At 36.4% G+C, this 19,266-nt stretch overlaps 1 long non-coding RNA gene across 1 annotated transcript; it reads left to right on the plus strand.

Moving 5' to 3' along the window:
• The first annotated feature begins 4,022 nt into the window (after positions 1-4,022).
• LOC145521686 (uncharacterized) lies at positions 4,023-13,817 on the plus strand. The gene is made up of 3 exons (XR_014065583.1): positions 4,023-4,128; positions 4,599-4,746; positions 13,514-13,817. It is a non-coding gene; the product is annotated as an uncharacterized LOC145521686 (long non-coding RNA).
• The last annotated feature ends 5,449 nt before the right edge of the window (positions 13,818-19,266 follow it).

The following is a 19,266-nucleotide window of genomic DNA, read 5'->3' on the forward strand; positions in this document are numbered from 1 at the left end:
CAGGGAAGTCCTCCCCCATTATTAACATCTTTCCATTAGTATGGTGCATTTATTACAATTAACAAAACAGTATTGATATATTATTACTTAACAAGTCTATGCTATGCTATGCTTAGTCACTCAGTAGTGTCCGATTCTTTGTGACCCCGAGGACTGTAGCCTGCTGGGCTGCTCTGTCCATGGGGATTCTACAGGCAAGAATACTGGAGTCGGTTGTCATGCCCTCCTCCAGAGGATGTTCCCAACCCAGGGGTTGAACCGAGGTCTCCTGCATTGCAGGTGGATTCTTTACTAGCTAAAAGTCTATATATACATGTAAAATCTTTCAAATTTTCTTTGTTTTTACCAAATATCCCTCTATTGTTCTAGCATCTCACTCAGGATACCACATTACATTTAGTTGTCAGATTTAATTAAGCTCTCCTTGGCTGTGGCATTTTCTCAGACTTGTTTTTGATGACCCTGGCAGTTTTAAAGAGTACTGTTTAGGTATTTTGTAGAATGTTCCTCAATTATGGCCTCTCTCGTGTTTTTCTCACTGTTAGACAGATATGTAGTCTTTGAGAGGGGGACCACAGAGTTAAAGTGCTGTTTTCATAACAGCATATCAAGAGTACATGCTATCAACATGACAAACTATGGATGTTGACCTTGATTACCCAGCTGAGTCAGTGTCTATCAGGTTTTTGCACAGTAAAGTCACTCTTTTCTTTCTCTTTCCATACTATAATTTTTGGAAGGATGTCACTATGCACAGTCACACTTGAGTGGCAGTCATGTTCTCCCTCCTTAAGAGTAGAGGGTCTATATGAATTATTTGGAATTCTGCCTGAGAGATTTGTCTTTTGTCCCCCACTTATTTATTTATTCAATTGTTAATTTATATTTATTATGGACCCACAAACATTTATTTATTTTACGTTGGATTATAATCCGTTATTTTATGTTGTTGTTCAAATTGTGCCAGTTTTGACCATTAGGATCTCTTATAGTTGGCTTCTGTGTTTGACATACCCCCATTATTGCAGATTTTTGTTTCATTTTGAGCACTTTCTTACTTTCTGACACTACAAGAAATCCACCCCATGTTGTATATTGCCCGAGCCAGTCCTAGAATTAGCCATTTATCCAACAATCTCTTGTTACTTTTACTGGAGAATGGCCTTAGAAACCAGATCTGAGCACTAGTTGTGCTCTTTACTTTTGAGGTGTCATTGCTTCTAGGCCTTCTCAGCTGATAGAGCAAGGAAATATCTATGTGTATAGTGACCTGTAAATATACACATATCTATAAATATTTTCCTGGAGAATCCCACGGACAGAGGAACCTGGTGGTCTACAGTCCATGGAGTCACAAAGAGTTGGACACGACTGAGCAACTAAGCGTGCATGCACACATACACACACACACACACACACACGAATATTTCTGTAGGTAACCATCTGTATCTATATTAAGCTTAAGCTAAACAGGAGTTCATACTGGTATCTCCAGCTTTATAATCCACCACCACAGGGCTCATTCTGGCCTCCTCTACTTGTTTATCCTCCTCCTACAGTGAAACACCTGGCTCCTACCACCTGCCATCTATTTACTTAAATTTTCAATTCCAGCATACATGAATAGCAGTATTAAAATTGTCACCCTAAACCATCGTGGAGAAAAAAATATTACCAGCTAAAGTACTTATGCACAGTTTTTTTGTTTTTTTTTTGCCTTTAGTCTTAAAAATTCTACACACTTCCAAAGTTATCAGGTTAGCACATTTTCCCCTCATCCTCTATACTTGTTTCAAAATTTTTAAATATTTGTTTGTCACATTATTTCAGATCTGCATGGGATCAATATTTGGAGAATTTCAGTCAAAAATTGGGTGGCTTCTGTACAGTTCTTTGTTGTTGTTCAGTCGCTAAGTCGGTTCCGACTCTTTGCAACCCCATGGACTGCAGCACACCAGGCTTCCCTGTTCCTTACTGTCTCCCGGAGTTTTCTCAGATTTATGTCCATTGAGTCGATGATGCTATATAACCATCTTATGCTCTGCCACCCTCTTCTCCTTTTGCTTTCAATCTTTCCCAGTATCAGACAAAGTGGTTGTCTGAGGAGGCTTTACACATAACCAAGGAGAGAAGAGAAGCAAAAAACAAGGGAGAAAGGGAAAGATATACCCAACTGAATTCAGAGTTCCAGAGAATAGCAAGGAGAGCTAAGAAGGCCTTCTTTAATGAAAAATGCGAAGTAAAGGAAAACAATAGAATGGAAAAGACTAGAGATTTCTTCAAGAAAACTGGAGATAGCAAGGGAACATAGTTCTAGGGCTTGTCAAAAATAGAGATACTTCCCATTTGGGGTTAGTCTGCTTGTTGAAACTGCTTTATCATGAACAGAAAAATAGTAAGTCCTCAAGACAGAAATATCAGCCAAAAGTTTCATTGTCCCTTTATTCCATCTCAACCACAGTGACAAGCAATATCCATATATCATCTGTACTGTCCTGCCCTCTGCTCGAAGTGGGATTCTTTAATCTTCCAGATGGTTTGGAGTCCCAGAAGTAAGGGGAAGTGAATGGCAAATGACTTGCTGAGCACCTACAGCAGAGTTTTCTGCCAGCAGGATTGGGTTAATGTCAGAAGGAATTAAGGTGTTCCAACCCCTTTTATTGATGAAAGTGAAAAAGGAGAGTGAAAAAGTTGGCTTAAAGCTTAACGTTCAGAAAACTAAGATCATGGCATCTGGTCCCATCACTTCATGGGAAATAGATGGGGAAACAGTGGAAACAGTGTCAGACTTTATTTTTTGGGCTTCAAAATCACTGCTGATGGTGATTGCAGCCATGAAATTAAAAGACGCTTACTCCTTGGAAGGAAGGTTATGGCCAATCTAGATAGCATATTTAAAAGCAGAGACATTACTTTGCCAACAAAGGTCCGTCTAGTCAAGGCTATGGTTTTTCCAGTGGTCATGTATGGATGTAAGAGTTGGACGGTGAAGAAAGCTGAGCGCCGCAGAACAGATGCTTTTGAACTGCGGTGTTGGAGAAGACTCTTGAGAGTCCCTTGGACTGCAAGGAGATCCAATCAATCCATCCTAAAGGAGATCAATCCTGAGTGTTCATTGGAAGGACTGATGTTGAAGCTGAAACTCCAATACTTTGGCCACCTCATGCGAGGAGTTGACTCATTGGAAAGGACCCTAATGCTGGGTAGGATTGAGGGCAGGAGGAGAAGGGGACGACAGAGGATGAGATGGTTGGATGGCATCGCCGACTCAATGGATATGGGTTTGGGTAGACTCCGGGAGTTGGTGATGGACAGGGAAGCCTGGTGTGCTGCAGTTCATGGGGTCACAAAGAGTCGGACACGACCGAGCGACTGAACTGAACTGAACTGAACTGAACCCCTTTTATTACTTCCATTAGGGAAAAAATTGAGGGCCCATGATTAGACCCACTCACAATACTCACACCTCATTTGGGGCACTGAGGGCAAGTTTCTCCTTATCCCTTCACAGAAACACAAAAAAACAAGACTAATACCTAAACCAAGCTGCCACGAGCTGAGAATTTACACACCACAGGAAATTCTCTTTCCCAGCAGAGATAGCAGCATATTTTTTAGGAAAGTATCTTGATACTTCTTTAAGTAAGAACAATAGACAAAAATCATTGCCCATCAATCTCACCTTTTCCCATGTGCAGGAAAAAACCATTACAAGGTGGTGGTGGATATTTCAAATTTCCCAAATGAGATTTTTTTGAGGTCCTCCTATAAGGCATTCATCTCTCTGCACCAGTAAGATCACTCATACACGCACACACAAATATCATATAATATTTTAAGAATCAACTAAATAATCTTGTGAATGGACGCATCCACACTTTGAGAAGTTTCTGAGTTTTAAATCCCACATTTACAGAGTCCTGTGGAACAACACAAAAGGATGGTTTGGAACTCAGCCTAGTCTAAGTGATTCTGGAACACTCTCTTAGAATGCTAGTAATGCTCTCACCATTCTCAAAACACTCCCTTAAGCACTATATTTTCAAGTGACTCAGGTTGTTGTTCTATGAGAAAGTCGTTTTCTAGGCAATTTCCTATGAAAGTGGCAATTTTCTTTCAACTGCAGAGGTGATCCTGTTAAAGCTTCAATATAGGTTATCCTCAGGAAAATTATCTATTGAGATGGTGAAGGAAATGTTTCTCCATAGCTACCCCATCATGATTGTTACCATGGTGATCATTAGATATATTTGTTCGTAGATTGACCGTTTTAGTGCCTTTCTGTGACTATTTCTACATTTCTGTTATATACATTCCTTTTTAAGGTGACTGTGAATTTTAACTGATAGGTCTGTGTCCCCTATTATGCCCCTAGAACAACAATAGATTCAACAATAGGATTTTTATCTATTAGTTTTGCCAGTTATATATTGTATAAATGAAATAAATTACAGCATATAACATAATTATCGATCTGATTCAACAATATGATTGATCTCTATTAGTGTTGCCAAATATATATGCTGCTGCTGCTGCTGCTGCTGTTTAGTCGCCGAGTTGTGTCTGACTCTTTTATGACGCCCCCTGTAACCCACCAGGCTCCACTGTCCATGGAGTTTTCCAGGCAAGAACACTGGAGTGGGTTGCCATTTCGTTCTCTAGGAGATCTTCCTGACCCAGGATCGAACGCACATCTCCTGCATTGCAGGTGGGTTTTTTACTGCTGAGCCACTGGGGAAGCCCAAGGTATATATATATATATATGATATATATTAAATAATTTACAATATATAATTATTTATCTATCAATCTATTTATCATCACTCTCTGCAGACAGCCTCCATTCTTTTGTAACATACATGAGTAGAAATTATGTGTTCTTAGATGCCCTTAGTCAAATTTTCCCTTTATAAGTCTGAAACAACCTGACACATTGTATTTTTCCTCACTTAGAAGAAAATACAGAAAAAAGTGACTTTGCTACTTTTTTCGCAAATAAATTGCACGAAGATTGATGTGTGCATTACTCAGTAGTTGTAATAATGACAGGTCTAGCCAGAAAGCAAGGTGAATAGATGGATTAGGTAGAACATAAACAAAATACAGTACAAAGATGCTATTTGTTGAGAATAAGATTGTTTTGAAATCCATACTGTGAAAATAGATTTCCCTATATATATATGCTTTGTTATTAATTATGAAATGTTATTATATGTTTTTCTATTTGGGTAAGTACCAGTAATATAATGTTTTATACTTTAGAGATTAAATATAAGCCTTGATTAGAGAGATGGTATAATCTGGAAGACAGGCTCTGGAACCTGACTATATTGCTGCTCAGTTTTCTCTTTGGAAACATGGCAAAACCCAGTTCTACATCATGGGGTTGTGGTGAGCATATCAAATTAATTAGTGCATAGAATAAAGCAGGCAAAACATAAGCATTCAATAAATGTTAATTATGCAATATTTTGGTCTTATAATGCTACAACCTTTTTTAAAAAAAAATATTTTAGCACTTCCCTGGTGGTCCAGTGATTAAGACTCTGAGCTTCCAATGCAATGTGTGGGTTCAATCCCTGGTTGGGGAATTAAGATCCCACATGTTGAGGGAGGCCAAATAAACCCCTTGCTTCACTGAACCTTTGAAAAAAAAGATAATCCAGAAAAATTTAATTATATTGTAATACAGCTGATTTGCGATGTTGTGTTAGTTTCAGGTATACAGCAAAGTGATTCAGTTATGCATGTACATATATTTATTCTTTTTAAGATTCGTTTCTCATACAAGTCATCACAGAATATTGGGTAGAGTTCCCTGTGCTATACAGTAGGTCCCCATATGTCATCTATCTTATATATTTTAGTGTGTGTGTGTTCAACCCAAGTTCCTGATTTATCCCTCCTGCCATGTTTCTCTGTTGGTAACCATAAGTTTGTTTTCAATATCTATAATTCTACTCCTGTTTTGCAAATAAGTTCTTTTGTATCTTTAAAAAAAATAGAGTTCACATATGAGTGATATCATATATTTGTTTTTCTCTGTCTGACTTATTTCACTTAGCATAATAATCTCCAGGTCCATCCATGTTGATGCAAATGGCTTTATTTTATTCTTTTTTATGGCTTAGTAATATTCCATTATATATATATATAAAATGATTTACTTATCCATTCTTCTGTTGATGGAGATGTCTCAGCTACTGTAAATAGTATTACAGTGAACCTTGGGGGTACATATATCCTTTTGAATTATGGTTTTCTCAAGAGTAGAATTGATGGATCATATGGTAGTTCTATTTTAAGTTTTTTAGGGAACCTCCTTACTGTTATCCATAGTGATTGTACCAATTTACATTCCAACCAACAGTGTAGGAGGGTTCCCTTTTCTCCACATCTTCTCCAGCATTTATTGTTTGTAGACTTTTTCGATGATGGCCATTCTGACCATTGTGAGGTGATACCTCACGGTAGTTTTTATTTGCCTTTCTCTGATAATTAGTGATGTTGAGCATCTTTTCATGTGCTTTTTTCCCCCATCTGTATGTCTTCTTTGGAGAACTGTCTATTTACATTTTATGCTCTTTTTTTGATTGGATTGCTCGAGTTTTTTTTTTTAATATAAAGCTGCATGGGCTCTTTGTATATTTTTGAGATTAATTCGTTGTCAGTTGCATCATTTACAAGTATTTTCTCTCATTCTATGGGTTTCCTAACTGTGAAGATGCTTTTAACTTTAATTAGGTCCCATTTGTTTGTTTTTGGTTTTGTTTCCTTTACTCGAGGAGGTGCATCGAAAAAGATATTGCTGCATTTTATGTCAAAGAGTGTTCTGCCTATGTTTTCCCTCTAATAAGAATTTTATAGTGTCTGGAACAATCTGTTTTAATTTATGTGAATCATTAAATACTTGTAAACAAATAGATGCTACTAAATATACCAGTTTCTCAATCATCTGGATTGTTATGTTATAGCTTACAACAAAACTTGGAAGATATTGAAAAATAAGACTAATTTTCTTAGAAGTTATAGATCAAATATCTATCACCTCATGGAACAATAATCCTTAATCTATATTACCATCTGGATAAGGCTGGACCTCGTTCTCACCATGAAATCAACCTGAATATGGTGTGTAATTGGAAAACAAACATACAAATGAAAAACATAATACAACTTTCCTAAAAATTTAGAAAGCGATTTACCAATGTATTTCCCCAAAAGCCACCAAAGAGAAGTTTCAGTCATAATATACAACAAAATTCTTTGAGTCCTCTTTTTCACCTGTCTTCCTAGAGTCCTGCCCCACACAGTAGAGCAAATAACCCTAAACTCTCATCCCCATTGCTTCAAACATCCCCTAAAGTCATCCTGGATTGATCTTTATATTGCATGCCCTCCTTTTCTTTGTTTTTTTTTTTTTTTCCATAATTTTCTTTGGCAGCTCTTTGTCATCTCCAACTTAAAGCAATCCAACTGGCTCAACTGGCTTGAACTCCATTCAGTTTTTTTCTGGTGCTCTGACTGCGTAAGTCCCAGGAAATTAAGAGGCAAAAGAGAAATCTTTTTAGTGGGCAGGGAAAGAAAGAGGATATGAAAATATCTTACTATTTTTTTCTGCAGCAAATTGAGTTGTGAAATAGGGGAAAAATCAGAATATATGATAATTAATATAGACGTGTGTGTGTGTGTGTGTGTGTGTGTGTGCGCGCGCTCAGTCGCTTCAGTCATGTCCAACTCTTTGTGACCCTATGAATTGTACTGTGCCAGGCTCTTCTGTCCGTGGGATTCTCCAGGCAAGGATACTGGAGTGGGTTGCCATGCCTTCCTCCAGGGAATCTTTCTGACCCAGGGATTGAACCCACATCTCCTGCATCTCCTAGATTCTTTAGGTGGATTCTTTATCCAACTGAGCCACCTGAGAAGCCCAATATAAACATATAATTATATGAATATGTATTATTTATCATTCAGTTATTATTCAATTATATTTACTCTTCAACTTGTAAAATAAATATAAAAAATAACTAATTACAAAATCATGACTTCTTTAGACATATGGCAGGCTTACTAACACTTAGGCCTATTTTAACAAATAAAATGAAGAGCAATTGATCCTAGTCAAAAAATAATGCTATTTTACATCTTAAAGTAGTTCCATAAGTATAAGCATGTGTTTTGGCTAGTGTCCTTTATTTCCAAAAGTTGACAAGAATAATACTAAAATTCTGCTTTATCAGAATATTTAGTTGAGCTACCCTTTTGAATTGTTGAGCCATTTTTTGAATCTCTGATCATTTTTTCCTTTATTTTGTTTAAACAAAAGAACTTAATGCCTTATCAGTCAGATGATCTTTTAAATTCAGTAAGAAAGAATTTCTGCTAATTTGAAAGATTCTATTGGAACATGAACAAGAAAAGGAGGGTCAGAACAGCAGGACTGACTAGTACCCAGTTCAGTAAATCTTACTTACTTTTCAGTTTCTCTGACTCAGCTTATTGCTGGTATGTCATTTCATCATGAGAAAGTAGAATCAGGAGTGGATAATTTGATATAATGTTATTATCAAGTGATAAAGCATTGATTGCCTTATACTACTGCCTAAACACATCCCAAAATAAGTTTTGAGATTAGCAATAAGTTTTGGGGCTTCCCAGGTGGCACAGTGGCAAAGAATCTGCCTGCCAATTCAGGAGATGCAAGAGACTTCAATTCTATCCCTGGGGTGGGAAGATCCCCTGGAGGAGGAAATGGCAACCAACTCCAGTATTCTTGTCTGGGAAATCCCATGGACAGAGGATCCTGGCAGGCTACAGTCCATGAGGCCACAAAGAGTCGGGCATGACTGATGAGTGAGTGATTGAGAATGGAGGAATAAGTTTTGAGTTATTATGTTACAGACTGTGTGATCATTTGAAAAATGTTTGAGGTTTAAATGAAGATGAATCAATAATTGAAAATATTCATCATGTAAAAAAGCTAGGAATTTCATCCTAGGGATGAGAATGACACTTCTTTTGGTTCATATTTACAAGCAACTTATTGAGTAAAATATAGGTTTCTCTGAGCATTCCTTTGAATATTTACAAGAAAGTTACGAGCTATGTTGTTACTCTCTACCAAAAGGAAGCATTTTTCTGAAATACACTTAACTTCTAAAATAAAAATGATTACAACCAATAGCAAGAGTTTCTGAGCCTCAATCTAGTGTCTGACTCTTTGCTATAAAATCATACTTTTATATAAAGCCTTACCAGCTAGGTAACAAATTATTTGTCTTGACTTTTTGCCTTAGACAATAGTTTAAGGTATATCTAAGGTGTAAACCTTTGGGAAAGAAAAATAAATCATTCAATTCTTCCATGTATAATTTTTTGTCTCCATCACAGCTGCATATTAACAGTTTTTCACAGTGAGTATAAGTAGTATTTTATGTTTGTGAGAAAATTAGCCCAGAAGACAAAACGAAACTATTGCTGTATGAGAGGATGAGTTCTCATTTAAGTACTATTGTAAAATCTGAGCTGTTTAGAGAAAATTCTGTCACCCTTAGCCAAGCTGTCAGATAATGCTTGAAGACTTATTCCACAGGGCTATTCTTTATTTCTGTTAGTCAGGTTTAGTAACTTCTGAAGACATGTGCAGATTATAAAGTTGTGTCATAAACTATAGTCATTACCGCAGGAATGACAGTACACAGTATACAAATCAATAGTGATTTTTTATGCCTTTCTTTTATTGGTTGCTTTTTACACCCATTTGAAATTATTCTTCTGTAATATTTAAAGCAAAGGGAAGCAAGGAGTTCAACATAAGGTAGAGAAAGGCAATTGCAGGTCCTCAACTGCCTAGCCTAATAATGAGTTTTGTTTCTGCAGAAAACCAAACAGCAAACAGTAAGATACTGAATTAATGGGCAGAATTTTGGTTGTCATTTGTTGTTTACCCACAGTTCCCCTGAGTTGTCTGCTGTGTTCTGAAATGTGAAGAAGCTAATGGCAGGGTATTTTCTTCACTGGCATTCTAACCCTTCAAGTCTAGTATTACTGAAAAAGAAATCTCTAGCCCTAACAAATTTGCCTTGAGACAGCTCTGTCTTGATATCAGAAAGTGAGACCAGATATTTGGTAGGCATGGATTAATTAGCAAGCAAAAGAAAAAACATATAAAATCTGCTCTTTTTTCACCCATTGTTTCCATATCACTGACTATTGGACAAGGTAGGAGGCATTAGCAAAGATTTTATGAACTATTGTAACATATTTTCCCAACCTGTCAGGCTAAGAAAAATAATGAAACATTGATAGAATAAATCAGTTATGTGACATTAAGTAGAACAGTATAAGTTTGCATTTACTGATTAAACTTGAGGGAATACATTTTCTGTTACCTTATGCTTTTTTCTTTTCTTTATTTTTCTTCTTTTATTCTAATACTTAAACCCAGTGAGTTCAGTTTTTTTTTTAACTGCCTCTCTGGGATTCTTAATTCTTCAGTTAGTAATTGGATAATATTGTACCTTATGTGTCTTAAAAGCACTTTTTTAACCCACATGCCATGGCGTAGCTAGTACTTGAATGCAAGTACTTACAGTGCTATATTTTCTTTTCCTTATGTCTGCTGCAAGCAATTGAAGTGGTGATGAGGACTGATAACCATTGTTTCATTCTGTCTCGACAGTTGAAGTTAGGTCTAAACATGTTTCAGACGAAACTACACCGGAAGCCAATGTGAAACCTGTTACATATATTAAAGATATTGAGATTTTAGATTCTATCACTGTTTTTATTATCTGTAAAATGCAAAAATGCTATGTTTATAATTTTATTCATACCACTCCTATACCCTCCTTGCTATCATTTCTTGGATTAAAAAAAAATTGACTGAGGAAGCAAAACTGAGTGCCAACATTTCATATTTTACTGCTAATTAAAATCTTCAGGACACATGATTTTCTTTTTACATGTAAATATTTTACCATAGATGTCTTCTTACAGATAATTTGTTTGAATAAGCAAATCTGTGAATAGTATTGAGTTAAAGAAGTTTAGGTAAAGTTGGCTGACAGGCAAGAAACCTCACAGGACTGCACTACCTTAGAGAATTTACTATAGTGTGACACCAGGTCTGACACAGTTTCAGGCTTTTAAAATTAAAAAAAAATTTATTTCAATGTGCCACAGTTGAAAAATCAAAAACTTATTCAAAGTAGATCAAGCAAAAATTTGATGTATCTGCAGGGTACAGTGGAATTTCATGGAAAGAAGTTCAGAATGAAAAGCCAAAGCTCAAGGACAAAAAGTCAAGTAATTTTCTAGTTCTCCCTCTTCTGTACTTCCCCTTACGTATTTTTTCTACTTTCCTTTTATAGATTGATCCTCTATGTTTATCTGCTGTACCTTGCTTATATTATTGAAGTCAATATATTAATTTACAAAGAGAAATATAACACCCAAATGCCAGTGCATATTTCCTCAATAGGCAAACTTCAAGGTAGACCTAATAAACAATTTGTTGAGCATGGAAATAAGGTGAACTAGGTATGTCTATGTAACTTTCCAACAGCAGCCACTTCTTTGAATTTGTACCCCGTCTCAGAGCCCTTGTTGGAGTGATGGGCTTGGGTGGTGATGTTTGTACTGTGCAATTCCATGATGAGTAGATAATCTATATATAAACCTAATCATCGAGTCTCAGTGTTTAGAATTTGAACCAAGGGACACAGACACGAAATAGTCTGAAGTTTGTGTATATTGTTCATTGAAGAAGCCATGATCAGGGATGAAATCAGTGGGGAAAAATTGGAGTCCTGTACAGAGTGTTCCTTCTGTTTTAAAAATAATCTTTTCCCATTGGCCAGAAATTAGACAAGGCTTGTATGTATTGTAAGAAAAGGGCTATTATAAAGAAGAAGCACCGTGATGGAAATTGGATACAGGCAACATATTCAATACCAAATGGTAAAAAAGATAATTTTTTAAATAGTGTTTGAAAAGGTGGGTGACGAGTAGGAAAATAGCTTACTGAATTACAACTTTGTGCCAGGAAGTAAGCTAGTTGTTCCTGTGCTATCTCTCTTGTTCCCCACAACAGCCCTGTAAATTAGGCATTACACCCTTCCTTGGAGATTAGGAAACTCCTGTTCACTTGTTAGTGCCACAAAGTTCATGAACAACTTTTTGCTGAATTACAAACCCAGATCTATCAAACCCTAGAGACTATCTTCTTTCTCTGTCACTTTCTTCCTGATACAAGGGGGAATTCTATTTAAAATCTCTCAATGGAGATTAGGTTTATATACAGATTATCTATTCATCATGGAGTCATGGAACTGCATAGTACAAGCATGACCACCTAAACACATCACCTCAACAAAGGCTCTGAGAGAGGTACAAATTCTAAGTGGCTGCTGTTGGAAAGTTACATAGACATAAAATCATAAAAGATTTAGCTTCTCCCACATGCCAGGGGTAGTGACATTATGGATACAAAAGTGGAGTTCTTGTTTCTTTATTTTAGTGACTGTTTTCCTCTTCTGAATATGTGAGTCAAGTTTGGTAACTTCAGTTATGCTGGATGCAGTAAAATGGGACTCAAAACCCCTGTCATTTTGTTTGGCAAACATTGAATTAAATAGCAAAACAAACAATTAAGGGTCACACCCATAGAATAAACAAAGTGAGCTAGACATAAAGTTTTATGAATGCCCTTTTGTCATTCTAAGAAAATAGTAAATGTCTTTAAGATTAACACTACTTTATCTGAGTAATCTCAACTACGTGTACTTGGCACAAATTCTGAAGGCATTATGGGTTTCTGTCTGGCATTTTGGAAACATACATCAAATGGACTATAAAAGAATACTATGATCTCTCATGAATCCTGGAACATTGCTGTTTTATTTCCGAGAAGTGAGTCAATCATGAAGAACTATGTGTGGGTGTTTAGAGTTCAAAACTTGGTGTGTAACTGACTGGCATAATACATGCTGGCATGGAGATAGTTTTTCTGAACAAAAATGTAAAAGTGTTTTCACTCAGAGAAATGACATCAGAGTGGAATGAATACATTTCTCCTGATATTTTTACCTACTGTCAGATATGCAGTATAGGACTTTTACGGGAAAAGAAAAAAAAATTGGCATTGTTATTACTTTTTGAGAAAGGATTTCAAAATTGTTTAGAAAACTGGCCTTACTTTAAAGGGTATGCTTAAACTAGTTCTTGCATCTTGTCTGAAGAATCGGCAACCTAGTTTGTTTTCATAGTTCTTCCACTCACCTGGTTTTTTTCTGGTAATATGGCTGGGTGCCTGGACTGACTTGCCAATAAAAATAACTAAATATTTCTCATAAAATATATTTAATAAAACTTTCTTAAATGCATCAGTGAACTGGTAATAATGTAAGAAAATTTCAGGTCAATTATCTAAGTTAAGTCAAGAGCTCAGAAAGGTAAATTGAGAAATGGAACTGGCTAATGTGTCTAACCATGTTTCTCCATGGCCCCACAGGATATTACAACAGGAACCACAGCCCAAGACTTGTTCAACATAAGGAGTCTAATAGAAAAACATGCCTCCCCCATAAAACTAGGATGTCAAATGGATGGTGAGCCAGGATTAAACCTTCCCTCCCTACTTCACACCCCAGAAAGTAACAAGGAAAATCAACTTTCTTGAACATAAATGCTGTGCTGAGAAGAATAAAAAGCTGTAACAGAGAATTTGAACCACAGTCTGATCGGTAGGCTCAATATGTACCATTAAGTCCAGTATAGTAAGAAAGAAAAATAAAGGATATGTGGATTGGAAAAAAGAAGCAAAGATGTCATTATTTGTGGATTTTATTAATAGACATAGAACAGTAAAGAATTTAAAGACAAATTAACAGAAGAAGACATTTTAATAAGATTGGTGGCTACAAAATTAATATGCAGATATAATTCTGTATGATTTGATAGTTTTATTTGTAATGGAAAAAATAATGGAAATAACTCACACATTGAGAATAGTTTGAACCAAATAATGTGGCATAGAGAAAAAAACAAACAGTATACAGTGACAAAAATTATTGGCAGCAACATACTTTCTTGGGTTGATCTTGGTGGATTTGTATGTTACACATACACAAATATGTGTATGAGAAAATTGGAGCAATTTTTGATTTTTTAAATAACTATGGGTTACATTGTTTAAGAGAATTTATTTTTAACATGTGGTGACTGGGTTAGGTTGATCTTTTATAATGGTGATTTTTTTTTAACTTATTTTTGACTGTGCTGGGTCTTCATTGCTTTGCTCAGGCCTCCAGCTTTCTCTAGTTGTGGCGAATGGGGGCGCTACTCTTCATTGTGGTGTGTGAGCTTCTCATTGAGGTGGCTTCTCTTGTGAAACACAGGCTCTAGGCATGGTAGTTGTGGTTTGCAGGCTCACTAGTTGAGGCTCCAGTTCAGTTCAGTTCAGTTCTAGAATGCAAGTTCTGTAGTTGTGACACACGGGCTCAGTTGCTCTTTTGTACATGGAATCTTCGTGGACCAGGGATTGAATCCATGTACCCTGCATTGGCAGATGGATTCTTATCCACTGCACTACCAAGGAAGTCCAATTTTTGATTTTTTGAGGAACTTCCATACTGCTTTCTATAGTGGATGAACAAATTTATACATTGCCATCAACAGTGCACGAAGGTTCCCTTTTCTCCACATATTTACCAATACTTTTTATCTCTTGTCATTTTGATGACTGCCATTTTAAGAGGTGTGAGATAATATCTCACTGTGGTTCTGACTTGTATTTACATAGTGACTAGTGATGTTGATCAACTTTTCATGTATCTATTGGCCACTTGTATGTCTTCTTTGGAAAAATATCTAATTAGTTCCTCTGCTCAGTTTTTAATTGGATGGTTTGCTATTGAGTTGTATGAACTTTTTAAATGTATTTTGGCTATTAGCCCCTTATCAGATATAATTTGTAAATGTTTACTCCCATTTGGGAGGCCAACTTTTCACTTTCTTGTTTCTTTTGCTGTCTTTTTAGTTTCATTTGCTCCCACTTATTTATTTTTGCTTTTGGTGTCATATACAAAAAACAACTTGCCACAATTTTGTTAAGAAGCTTTTCACCTATATTTTTAATAAGAGTTTTATGGTTTCAGTTTTTATGTTTAAGTCCTGGACTTTTCAGTTAGTTTTTGTGAGTGGTGTAAGATAAGACATCAGTGTTATTCTTTTGCATGTACTTATACATTTCCCAACACTATTTGTTGAAGAGCTCTCTTGTTAAATATTAGTTGACTGTATTGTGAGGACTTATTTCTGGGCTCTAGATTCTTTTCCATTGGTCTATGCTGTTTATTTTTATGCCAGTACCATATTGTTTTGATTTCTATAGTTTTATAGTATGATTTCGAAGTCAGGAGTCTGATACCTCCAGCTTTGTTCCTCTTTCTCAGGACTGCTTTGGCTATTTGGGGTCTTTTATGATTCCATACAATTTTTAGAACTGCTTTTTATATTTCTGTGAAAATGTATTAGAATTTTGATAGATACTGTATTGAATCTACAGATGACTTTGGAGAGTATAAACATTTTAATAATATTAATTCTTGACCCATAAACATGGGATACCTTTCCATTTGGTTGTGTTTTTTTCAGTTTCTTTCATTCAAGTCCTATTGTTTTAGTGTATAGATCTTTCACTTCCTTGGTTAAATTTATCCCTAAGTATTTTATTGTTTTTTGATGCTATTGTGAATAAGACTTTTTTTTAAATTTATTTTTTGGATATATTGCAGTTAGAGTATAGAAAAACAACTATTATAATTTCTATATGTTGATTTTGTATCCTACAACTTCACAAAATTTGTTAGTTCTAACAGTTTTTTGGTGGAGTCTTCATGATTTTCTGTATTTAAGATTATATTACCTGCAAACAAAGACAATTTTACTTTGTTTGTTTCCAAATAAGAGGCCTGCTATTTCTTTTTCTTGCCCAATTGCTCTAGTTAGGATTTCCAGTACTATGTTGAATAGTAGTAGTGAGAGTAGGTCCTGGAGCACAATGTTGCAGACCAGTGACAGAAGAGAAAGCCTGATCCAGGCCCCAAAGCAGCTGTGAGGCCCTAGCTATTGGCATGCTCTCCAATATCTGCAGATAATTGCACTGCAGTGGATGTTAATGACAAATATCAGGTTGGCAGTGTACAAGCGCACAGCTTGGGGAGCTAACCCCAGGTGTGCATATAGTGGGAGGAGTCAGCTGCAGGGATCCAGTCTGTCATCCTGCTGGGAGGTTTGCCACAGCTGTGCGGTCTGGTTGTTTTCTTTTTTTTTTTCTTTTTTTCAGTAGAAAAATCTTCTGTTTGCCTGCAACATGAGTCACTATACATCACAGTCTCTCTCACTGTATGACTGCAATTGGTAACCCATGGTTTTCTTCCATATCCCTAGCCATCTCTGTAGTCTCTATATATGTCTCAACTTTGCTGAATCTAGGTGGGGTAAAATCAAAAAGGGAACTTCATATGGTGCCCTAAAGGCTGTGGAAGCTTACTTTTCCTTTCCTGGTGAGAGGAACTCTTCCTATCTGGGAAGTTCCCTCGGTGCTGAGTAATGGATGGTGCAGACAAAATGAAGCTGTCTTCCTTCTCTTGATGTGCAGTGATTCTCAGGTTTTCTTCTTTGTTTGTTTCACTGTATTGCTAAAGTTGGACTCCAGAGCTCTTTTTGTTTATGGATAGCTGGAGTCTCACTCCACTCTATCAGGTCTGCCATTCTGACATTTGTCTTTGCCATCATCCAGATCATTTCCTCACTTCTCTTCTATGTTCATTTATTCATCCATCCATTCAACAAATATTCTAGAAAGCTATATACCAGGCAGAATTATGGATATTTGAGTTATTGTTGTTGTTGTTCAGTTGCTAAGTCATGTCTGACTCTTGTGACCCCACAAAATGCAGCATGACCAGTTTCCCTGTCCTTCACTATCTCCCAGAGTTTGCTCAAACTCATGCCCATTGAGTCGGTGATGCCATCCAACCATCTCATTCTCTGTTGCCCCCTTCTCCTCCTGCCCTCAGTCTTTTCCAGCATCAGGGTCTTTTCAAATGAGTTGGTTCTTCAAATCAGGCAGCCAAAATATTGGAGCTTCAGCTTCAGCATAAGTGCTTCCAAAGAATATACTTTGGAAGGGTTGATTTCCTTTAGGATTGACTGGTTTAGTCTCTGCTGTCCAAGGGATTCTCAAGAGTCTTCTCCAGCACCACAGTTCGAAAGCATAAATTCTCTGGTGCTCAGCCTTCTTTCTGTTCCAACTCTCACATTTTAACATGACTACTGAAAAAACTTAGCTTTGACTAGATGGATCTTTGTCAGCAAAGTGATGTCTCTTTTTTAATATGCTGTCTGGGTTTATCATAGCTTTTCTTCCAAACATCAAGCGTCTTTTAATTTTGTGTCTGCAGTCACCATCCACAATGATTTTTGAGCCCAAGAAAATAAATTTGCCACTGTTTCCACATTTTCCCCCTTCTATTTGCCATGAGGTGATGGGACCAGATGCCATGATCTTGGTTTTATGAATATTGAGTTTTAGGCCAGCTTTTTCACTCTCCTCTTTCGTCCTCATTAAGAGGCTCTTTGGTTTCTCTTTGCTTTCTGCCATTAGAGTGGTATCATCTGCATATCTGAGGTTGTTGATATTTCTCCTGGCAATCTTGATTTCAGCTTGTGCTTTTCGCATGGTGTACTTTGCATAGAAGTTAAATAAGCAGGGTGACAATATACAGCTATATGGTACTCCTTTCCCAATTTTGAACCAGTCCACTGTTTCATATCCAGTTCTAACTGTTGTTTCTTGACCTGCATACAGGTTTCTCAGGAGGCATTCTAAGAATTCTGGTATTCCCATGTCTTGAAGAATTTTCCACAGTGTGTTGTGATCCACATAGTCAAAGGCTTCAGCATAGACAAAGAAGCAGAAGTAGATGTTTTTCTGGAATTCCCTTGCTTTCTCTATGATAAAACAGATGTTGGCAATTTGATCTCTGGTTCCTGTGCCATTTATAAATCTATCTTGTACATCTGGAGATTCATGGAATGCTGAAGCCTAGCTTGAATGATTTGGAGCAATTACTTTTGCACCAACCTAATAGAAAAATGATAACTTAAGATTTTATGGAAAACCTCAAGTTACCAAATTCTATTAAGTTGATTACTTACTGCAATTCAATATTATTTTAGTTCCTTCCTATCTTTAAAATGTATTATCTTAATGAAAGGATATGCAACCACATATATTAACTACTACAGAACACAAAGGCTATTTTAAATCTCTATATGAAAAAAAAACTGGCCTAGAAAATAGATTTCAAAAATAATAAAGGGATAAATTCAGGCAACTGAAGATTTTCAATTAAACTGTTACAGCTTCACTTAGATAATGCAAGTATTGCAGGCCAAGGTTAAGGAAAATCAATAAAACTACTATGGACAACTAATTGATGAACTGAACAGACTCTCCAAACACAGATGCTTAGAACTGGAGGGAATCATTCAAGATGATACACAGCATCTTGTCTAATTATTTGTAAATATTTCTCCTTTATGTGTAACACGTCCATCAGACTGTGATCTATTGAAGACAGCAGACTTGTCTTACATATCTTATTGTTCACTGATGCGAGCATAGCATATAGCAAAGTACCTAGTACATGGCAGATAAATGTGTTTTGAGTAAGAGATGGGCTGTGAGTAATTTTATAGAGATGATCGGTGACTCTGGGAAAAGAAACAGAGTATGTCTGCTGGATTCTTTTTTTTTTTTTTAAGCCTCAGCCTATGTGCAGGATGCATGAACTATTTTCTGCTTTATATCTGCCTCCGTAGGGGTGGCCTATTATTTTATAGTTATACACGTGGCTGGGTGGGTTAATGCTAATTTAGTGGTGAAACAGCAGCAAGCCTGTTGTGCCACATACATCAATCACATTTTTGAATTAAACTTTTAATGAATTTGGTATTTTATCTCCAGCTGTTGGAGTCCTATGTTTGCCTCTCAGTTCTGACCTTGGTTGGGAAAGAAAAGTGCCATTTATTGTATCTCCATGTACTACCAACTCTAAAACGGCATTCTGTTTTTAAAATGAAAATAAAAATATGCATTAATAAAAGTCAGTGTAGCAGGACTTATAACAAAAAGCAAGTGCCTCTGCTTCATTGCTGCCCCAACTCCATTGCTGTTCCAACATCTCAGAGGCAACC

This window comes from Giraffa tippelskirchi, chromosome 9 (genome assembly GCF_054371585.1).
Source record: "Giraffa tippelskirchi isolate mGirTip1 chromosome 9, T2T-mGirTip1v1.2.pri, whole genome shotgun sequence".
NCBI lineage: Eukaryota > Metazoa > Chordata > Mammalia > Artiodactyla > Giraffidae > Giraffa > Giraffa tippelskirchi.